This window comes from Salmo trutta, chromosome 3 (assembly GCF_901001165.1).
Source record: "Salmo trutta chromosome 3, fSalTru1.1, whole genome shotgun sequence".
NCBI classification, from domain to species: domain Eukaryota; kingdom Metazoa; phylum Chordata; class Actinopteri; order Salmoniformes; family Salmonidae; genus Salmo; species Salmo trutta.
In genome coordinates, this window is record NC_042959.1 from 16,231,141 (window position 1) to 16,239,045 (window position 7,905).

At 38.8% G+C, this 7,905-nt stretch overlaps 1 long non-coding RNA gene across 1 annotated transcript; it reads left to right on the forward strand.

Moving 5' to 3' along the window:
- Nucleotides 1–6,860: 6,860 nt before the first annotated feature.
- LOC115169252 (uncharacterized) lies at nucleotides 6,861–7,564 on the forward strand. The gene is made up of 2 exons (XR_003870830.1): nucleotides 6,861–7,430; nucleotides 7,531–7,564. It is a non-coding gene; the product is annotated as an uncharacterized LOC115169252 (long non-coding RNA).
- The last annotated feature ends 341 nt before the right edge of the window (nucleotides 7,565–7,905 follow it).

The window sequence follows — 7,905 nt, forward strand, 5'->3', positions numbered from 1 at the left end:
CTCAGATAAATAGACATGTTGCTTGTTGTTTGATTTAGCTAGCTAGTTAGTTGTCATAACTTTGAGCTGACAGCATGCTCTGAATTATTGCTAATCAAGGATTATTTCACAAACGGTCCCAACAATCACCTATCAACTGACCATGGGTGGAGAGATGAGAGAGAATCTTCAATTAGGAGCAAGCAAGGTGTATTAATATAGCTAGCTAGCTATCACAATGCATTAGCTAGACTTTATAAATGATCAGGTCTTCACTACCTGCATCTACTCTGTATTTGTTCAAGGTACAGTAGGCTATAGCCAGTGTTGGAGTGACAGTACTATTGAATACATGCTGCTATAGCAAATGCTAGCCTAAATGTTTCACTGACTATATCCCCAGCCATGGTATTTTTCATCCCTTTTTCCCACAAAACAGGTTAGCTAGCTGACAAGTTAATGGTAATTCATTGAGAGAGAGGGACTGAGAGCTAGAGGTTAGAGACACCTAGCGGTTTGAAGAGGAAGATATACCCTTCTTTGTGTGTGTGTGTGTGTGTGTGTGTGTGTGTGTGTGTGTGTGTGTGTGTGTGTGTGTGTGTGTGTGTGTGTGTGTGTGTGTGTGTGTGTGTGTGTGTGTGTGTGTGTGTGTGTGTGTGTTTTAAAACATTTGCTTCTCTATGACAATTTACTTTATTGTGGACCCAAATAAATAAGACTGATAAGGCACTGAAACATGCTTTTGTCCCTCAGGGTAAGATGGTGAAGGGAAGGGGCAGGCTCATAGAGCTGGTGGCCAGCACTGGATCCAAGGTGGAGCACTCAGTTAAAGTAAGAATGATGACCTAGTAGTTTGTTTCCGTGTGTGTTATAGATCTATTTGTGTTTGTTTGTCAGACAGAGAGTCAAATTAATTAAAATAAATATGAATAAAAAATTATTCTTGCCCACTGCCATCTGGCCTTCAACAGCACATGACACTATCCAGTCACTTTACTGGCTTTTGAACACTAGTACTGAGCTATTTTACTGGCCTCTCTACAGATATATTTATGTTTTGTGTGATTGTCTTGTAGTGTTGTGAGTATTGTATTCTTTTGACAAGGTCATTTTTATCTCATCTCTTATAGAAGATGAGATTGTTCTTCCTGGCCATGGAGACGTCAGCAACTCGTTCCAGTACTCGTTCCTGCACGCTGAGTTTCAATCATTATCATTATTTTAGCCATCTTTCGTGCCATGCAGTGTTGTATTTAGTCAAATCAAACAGATATTTCTTTCATGTTTTTCTCCTATCTACTGATGTCAGCCAGTGTATGGCTTTGGGTTGACTGTGGTGTTTGAATGGAATGTTGGCATATTGGCAGTTAATTTGACAAATTCATGAACATTTCTATGCTCGAGGAAGGATCATCCCCTTCACTGATAGGTAGCATATTTAAAGGATAGGCCTCTTAAAGAGCTTAAACCCCTTAAGAATAACCAAAGGCTCTGGTCCCCTGCAGCATAAGGATTCCTCTCTAAGTGTGTGTGTGTGTGTGTGTGTGTGTGTGTGTGTGTGTGTGTGTGTGTGTGTGTGTGTGTGTGTGTGTGTGTGTGTGTGTGTGTGTGTGTGTGTGCGTGTGAACATGTATGTGCGCCTGTGATTGTGTGTGTGTGTAGATGGGGATGCGGGTGCGTGTGCGTGCCTGAAGTTCAATTCTCTCCCACAACACCAAGAACAATGTTTTGAAGCATGTTTTCCTCCATATGCAGAAGATTACTGCAACTCAACAACCACAATGACAGTGACATGACAATAATAAGGTTGTTATTGATGATGATAAAAACAGATTATCATATTTGTTATCATATATGATAGTACTAGCTTCTTGTAGACAAATACTCAATGGTGTGCGTTTGACACTGACGTCATAATTATCCATGACAAGTACACAGCTGATTTGCTAACTCAGCTAATGAGACCGAGCAATGCTCATAAATATTCACAAACTTAATTAGCTTCACTAACTCTAATGGAACATGCCAGGATGATGAAAATGATATATTCTGAATCAAGGGGTGATGGAGAATAGATAGGGTCTGCATACACCAATCCTACACTTGGCACAGGCCCTTGCTCCCCATACCTACTTTTTCTCACCCCCTATCCACCAAAAGCCCTCTCCAGAGGGGTGACTTACAGACGATTCTGCTGCCAGTTCTCATGCTAGCTCATTAAAGCCTCATCTTCACTCCCCTTCTCACTGGTCACCACCAACATTATGTTTGTTTTGCTGCACTCACCTTATTTAGGATGAAAAGGGCAATCAATAATAATTCATGTCAGTGTGTGCACTGCAATAATGTCACTAGAGTCTCTACAGAGGAATGGGCTGTGTTCTGTCAATACAGGTTAGTGATTCTCAACCTATTATCCCTGTCTCAAGGAATAAATGAACAGTACTTTCTCTGGAAACTAGCATTAGCTGTAGCTTAGCTAGCCGGAACAGTTTTGCATAATAAAGACCCCCTTTTACAAGTCCCAAAGTGGGCACCAAGGTTCACTTTGGTATGGTGTGCTTCCCTCAGGAAACAAGTCTAATTGTCACTGTCATGACGTTGTCCAGTTGGTGAGGTTTATAACCCCCATAAATACGTTCCCCCCTTTTCCCTCTTTAATCTGCAGATTGAACTCTTGGAAAGCCCTTTTGTTAACATAGGGAGAGTATTGTAACACCAAAAGTTTGGGGAAAAGAACAATCTTTAGGTAATCCAACCAGTTGAAAGTATCCGTTGATACTTAACGAATATGATGTCAGATCAGTTGTCGTCTGAGACATTATTACTGATGATAGGATGACATAAAAAGTTGATTTGCAAATTTTCATGGACATTGGTTTCATATTGCCTTAGATATAATGGTAGAATTTAACATTGAGCTTCAACCACTGCATATACTATAGTGGGGGCTATTGCCACAATAATGAACTGGCTTAATGTGGGTTAGATCATTCTGATGGAGACACAAGGAATAGGGCCCCAATATATTCCCCATACTGTACCCTACATCAGGTTGCCATGACTGGCTCTCTCTTGGCGGTCCCTAAGGAAACTATTATATGGATTCAGTTAAGGCAAACATGTCAGGATGTGATCCAATCTTTGAAGCTCACCATCTAGAGCTACAATTTGAAATGACAGTCTCCCTCTGGGGATGGTGTGCAAGGCCTAAACCCACAATGATAAAAAACATTATTATTATGTATCTTATTATGCTTCTTTCACTCCCAATCCTTTTGCATCTCTGTCTTTGTCCTTCGCCTTTGTTATTTTGCCTACAATTCACTATCTACCTGTCTACTGCAAGGCAGAAGATCCACAAAGACAATAACATAAGAAGGTACAATTCATATATGCAGCTATTACTGGTGGCGTTGTCATCAGGGGGAAATGCAAGAACGCTAATGGTTTCTGCAATTAGGGCGGACAGAGCTGTCTTGACGGTTCTCCTATGGGATATTACTGACTTTTGCAGGCCTGCAAGGTTGGTGATGGATGCCATTTTAAAAGAGTTCCTTTTTTTCCCTCTCCTTCGCTGTCTCTGAAAACCTTTCATAGAGGAAGGTTTTAATGAGACCTCGAGTTCACCGTGATAGAAACCCCTTTTAAGATATTCATGCAATTTGTTTTTTAACCGCCATTCACTGAGATATTGGTCCTGTTTTCTTTTTGTCTTTTTTATAGATTTATGTGTGTAAGAATTTCTAAACCGCAAACATGAAAAGATACAAATCCTTCAGGGGTGTGAAAGAAAAAGAAAAATTGTTCTTTGAACAGGGATGAAATGAACCCCATTGGATGTGACCCTTGGATATGCATTAACCACATCAGAGTGGTGTGTAATCACATCTTCTGTGGAGAGCAAAACAAAATGGATTGGCATGGAAGTGTAGTCCCAGTCTGTGCTGTCTTTGATGTTACTTCTCTTCATGTATTAGAAATCACTGTCGACAAAAACTGCGTGATTCATGGGTATTTACCATCCATTAATACTGTGGGTTGGCGCAAACCAAACATTGCATCAGTGCCGATGAACCCATCCATTTCTTTGTTTTATCAGTGCGACTAACTGGAACCATTTAGAACCAAACATTGACATTTCCTCCTGGTTGCCATCTAGCAAGTAAATGTGAGCTGAACTAATATGTCATTTGCGATAAAGCTTACAGTGCACTTTCCATAGTAGATACATATGTGCATTCTAGATATTATTACATATTGAGGTTACATCTCTTCATGCCCCCTGCTGAAAATGTACTTTTCAATTTTACATACATATATACATAACCAATTTCCAAATGCATCACAAATTTCTACTACACATGCACTCAGTCATGCACGCACACACACACACACACACACACACACACACATTCTTGATACACATAGATAACATCTGCTGCTACCAGACTCTTATTATGATTGCTAAATACTGCACAATTGAAACACTTGCCCCCTGTATTATACTTATGCTAAAATGTTTATTCTATTTTACTGAGCCATTTAATTTATGTTCATGTTCTTATCTTTATTTATTTCTTATTGTTGTTGCATTGTCCAGAAGGAACCTGCAAGTAAGCATTTCATTGGAGGATGTATACCATGCGTATCCCATACAACTAATAAAACTTGAAACTACAAACCAATGTCTCCATCTGGAATATTATATTACATTTCCATGTGTAAGTATTGTAATATATTATTGGAATTACAAAAAATGTTTTCCTTCTATATGTACAGTAACAAGATAATTGAAACAAATAAGAAGTTTTTTCCTTCTATATCTAGCAAGATAATTGAAAGAAATAAGAAGTGTTATCCTTCTATATCTAACAAGATAATTGATTATTAATCAAAGCATGGACTTGCAGTCCAAACTGTTTTTGAACTGTAGTCTATATATTGGTCATTTAGATTTTTCCAAGCGGACTCAACTAATTATAATAGAAGTGGTATGGGCAAGCTCCTTCCTGGTCAAAATAAATCATACAAATTTTAGCTTTGAAAATACACAACTACATGTCTTCAGAGGATGTGCATATGGACAGATGTGTTCTTTATTGTTTATTTGCAAATAATGATAAATATTGACAGCATTTGGATTTATGACAGTATAACTTCCTAAGTTCTCTTGCTACATGAAGCTGTATAATCGTTGACCAGTGACCAAGATTGCTATCAGGGGACAAAGCCCTATAGACCACAGCAATATAACTGAACACTCACTGGTCCACTCAATATGGCTGAATGGGACAATCCTCTAGGATTCTCTCTCTGGTCAATATGGCTGAATGCGAACATCCTCTCTAGTATTCTAACTCTGGTGAATATGACTGAATGGAAACATACTCTCTAGTGTTCTAACTCTCTGGTCAATATGGCTGAATGGGACAATCCTCTAGGATTCTAACTTTCTGGTCAATATGGCTGAATAGGAACATCCTCTCTAGTATTCTAACACTCTTGTCAATATGGCTGAATGGGAGGATCCTCTCTAGTATTCTACCTCTCTTGTCAATATGGCTGAATAGGAACATCCTCTATAGTATTCTAACTCTCAGGTCAATATGGCTGAATGGGAGGATCATCTTTAGTTTTTTAACTCTCTGGTCAATATGGCTGGGAAATACAGAGAAGGGCAGCACAGAATGGGCTGTTGCCAGGGGATGTTTAGGATGTGTATCACTAGACCAATATTTTTCCAGCACTAAATTAACTGTTAAGGATTAAAGGTACAATCTGGGATTTGAAAAACAATAAACAACTCTCAACATTATCGACAGAACTAGGGATGCTTAACAAAACAATATGTTTTATTGTCACATACACCAGATAGGTGCAGTGAAATGTGTTGTTTTACAGAATCAGCCATAGTAGTACTACACCCCTGGAGCAAATTAGGGTTATGTGCCTTGCTCAAGGGCACATCTGCAGATTCTATTGGCATGGTTGCCACCCAAGTGGACTGAACGTTCGTTCTAAGCAAAAAAAGGCTGCTATGGAGGCTAGCTACTTCCCCTTTGCTAGCTAACACACAATAACATCATGTAGCTGAAAAGATTTTCATATGTTTAAAAAATGTTTATATTGCCATTTCTTTGGATATATCCATTATAATGATCCTGATAAATGAATTTGTCTGGCTCAGAGAAGCTGTCAGTCTTGTCCGGAAACGTTCATTCTCTATGGCACTGCAGAGATCACAAAACAAAATCAACATTGTTGGATAGGTCGGAAAGGCAGGCAGCAAAGTTTAGACAAACACCAAGTGTTGCAAACAAAATGCTTGGTTAGAACTATGGGGAAATAATGTCTACCTGCTTTTTTCCAAGGGGGGGGAGATTTATGAATTCCCTGGCTGGGCTGTGGGACAGGGCATTGATAATTCTGTTAACAGGCATTACTCAGAGGATTGTGGTGAATAACTCCCTGCTATCAACCAATCAGCTTGTAGGATCCAAAAAACAAGTTCTATTCTTCACAAATCCAAAGTCCAAAAATGTATTTGGAAATCCTGGACTTCCCAACAGCTGTTGGCATCAACTAGTGTTTATCTCCAGGTTTACTTGGTTTTACAGTTCTCTGTCTAAGGCAAATAGCAGGCTTATGAAGAGAATACTTGAATTCAATTAACTATGGATATCAGTATTTCTGAATAGCATTTTCATAACTGAGTTTGATTGGTACAGCAGCTTGTCTTTAATTATTATTATTTAAACATGCAAGTCAGTTAAGAACACATTCTTATTTACAATGACAGCCTACTGGGGAACAGTGGGTTAACTGCCTTGTTCAGGGGCAGAACGACAGATTTGTATCTTGTCAGCTCAGGGATTCAATCCAGCAACCTTTCGGTTACTGGCCCAATGCTCTAACCACTAGGCTACCTGCTGCCCCAACAGAGGGAGTTGACATTTGATTTAGAAGTCTTAAATCAGGTGGCGTGTTGGCCATCACAGCTGAATGGGTCATGAGTCACACCACAGAACTGTCACTTTATAAATAAACAGTCAACTCTCTCCATCCAACACAGTGCTGTCTGGAATGCCAATACCTGAAAATGAATGAATTTTGGCCTTAAATTCAACTCACACTTACAATCTCAATCACAAAAACCCAAATCACATAGACTGGGTCCCGTAACTACTGCCATAACATTAATATAACTTGCAATAGGACTGCTAAGGTTGGCATCACACTTGATGTGAGATCTCTCCTGATTGACCGTTATTTTGAAAAGATTTGACTGTTAATAGTTAGCTAATTCAAACACTTTTAAACCCATTACAATGTTGCAACACAGGTGCCAGCGGTCACCAAATCAAAGTTCATGAAAGTGTATATATTTATATATGTAAGTTGAGTATCAGGATAGAGTTGCTCACTTCACAGCGGAGACACTCAAACAGGTAAGACATAATTGCCTCAGCATTACAGTACTAGAGCATTAAAGAATAGTTCTGTATCTGAAGATTGTTGTCTCTGGTTAATGCTGTATTGTATCTGTAGATATCTGAGAGGACAGAAAACAACTAACCAGTCACATCGAAGGCCATTGAAATCAGTTGCCAGAGGTAAGTGCTTTCTCTCTCAAGTAAAATATTGCACATTTTTCATAACCATAATATGATTTCAATAATGTAATGACGTTTATTTTTGTGAACTTCTATATCATTTGGAGTATGATGACTACTTACTCCACCTTACTTTCTAACTTTTTTTCAGACATTTGACAAGCTTTGACATATAAAGATGATAATGTCCTGTCATGTTTCTGGTATATTAATCAATAGACTATTTGAGACACACAGCAGTGTTATCTTCCCCATACTGCATTTAGTGAAAGATGGTAATTACAGTATTATATTGTACAGTCATTAATAG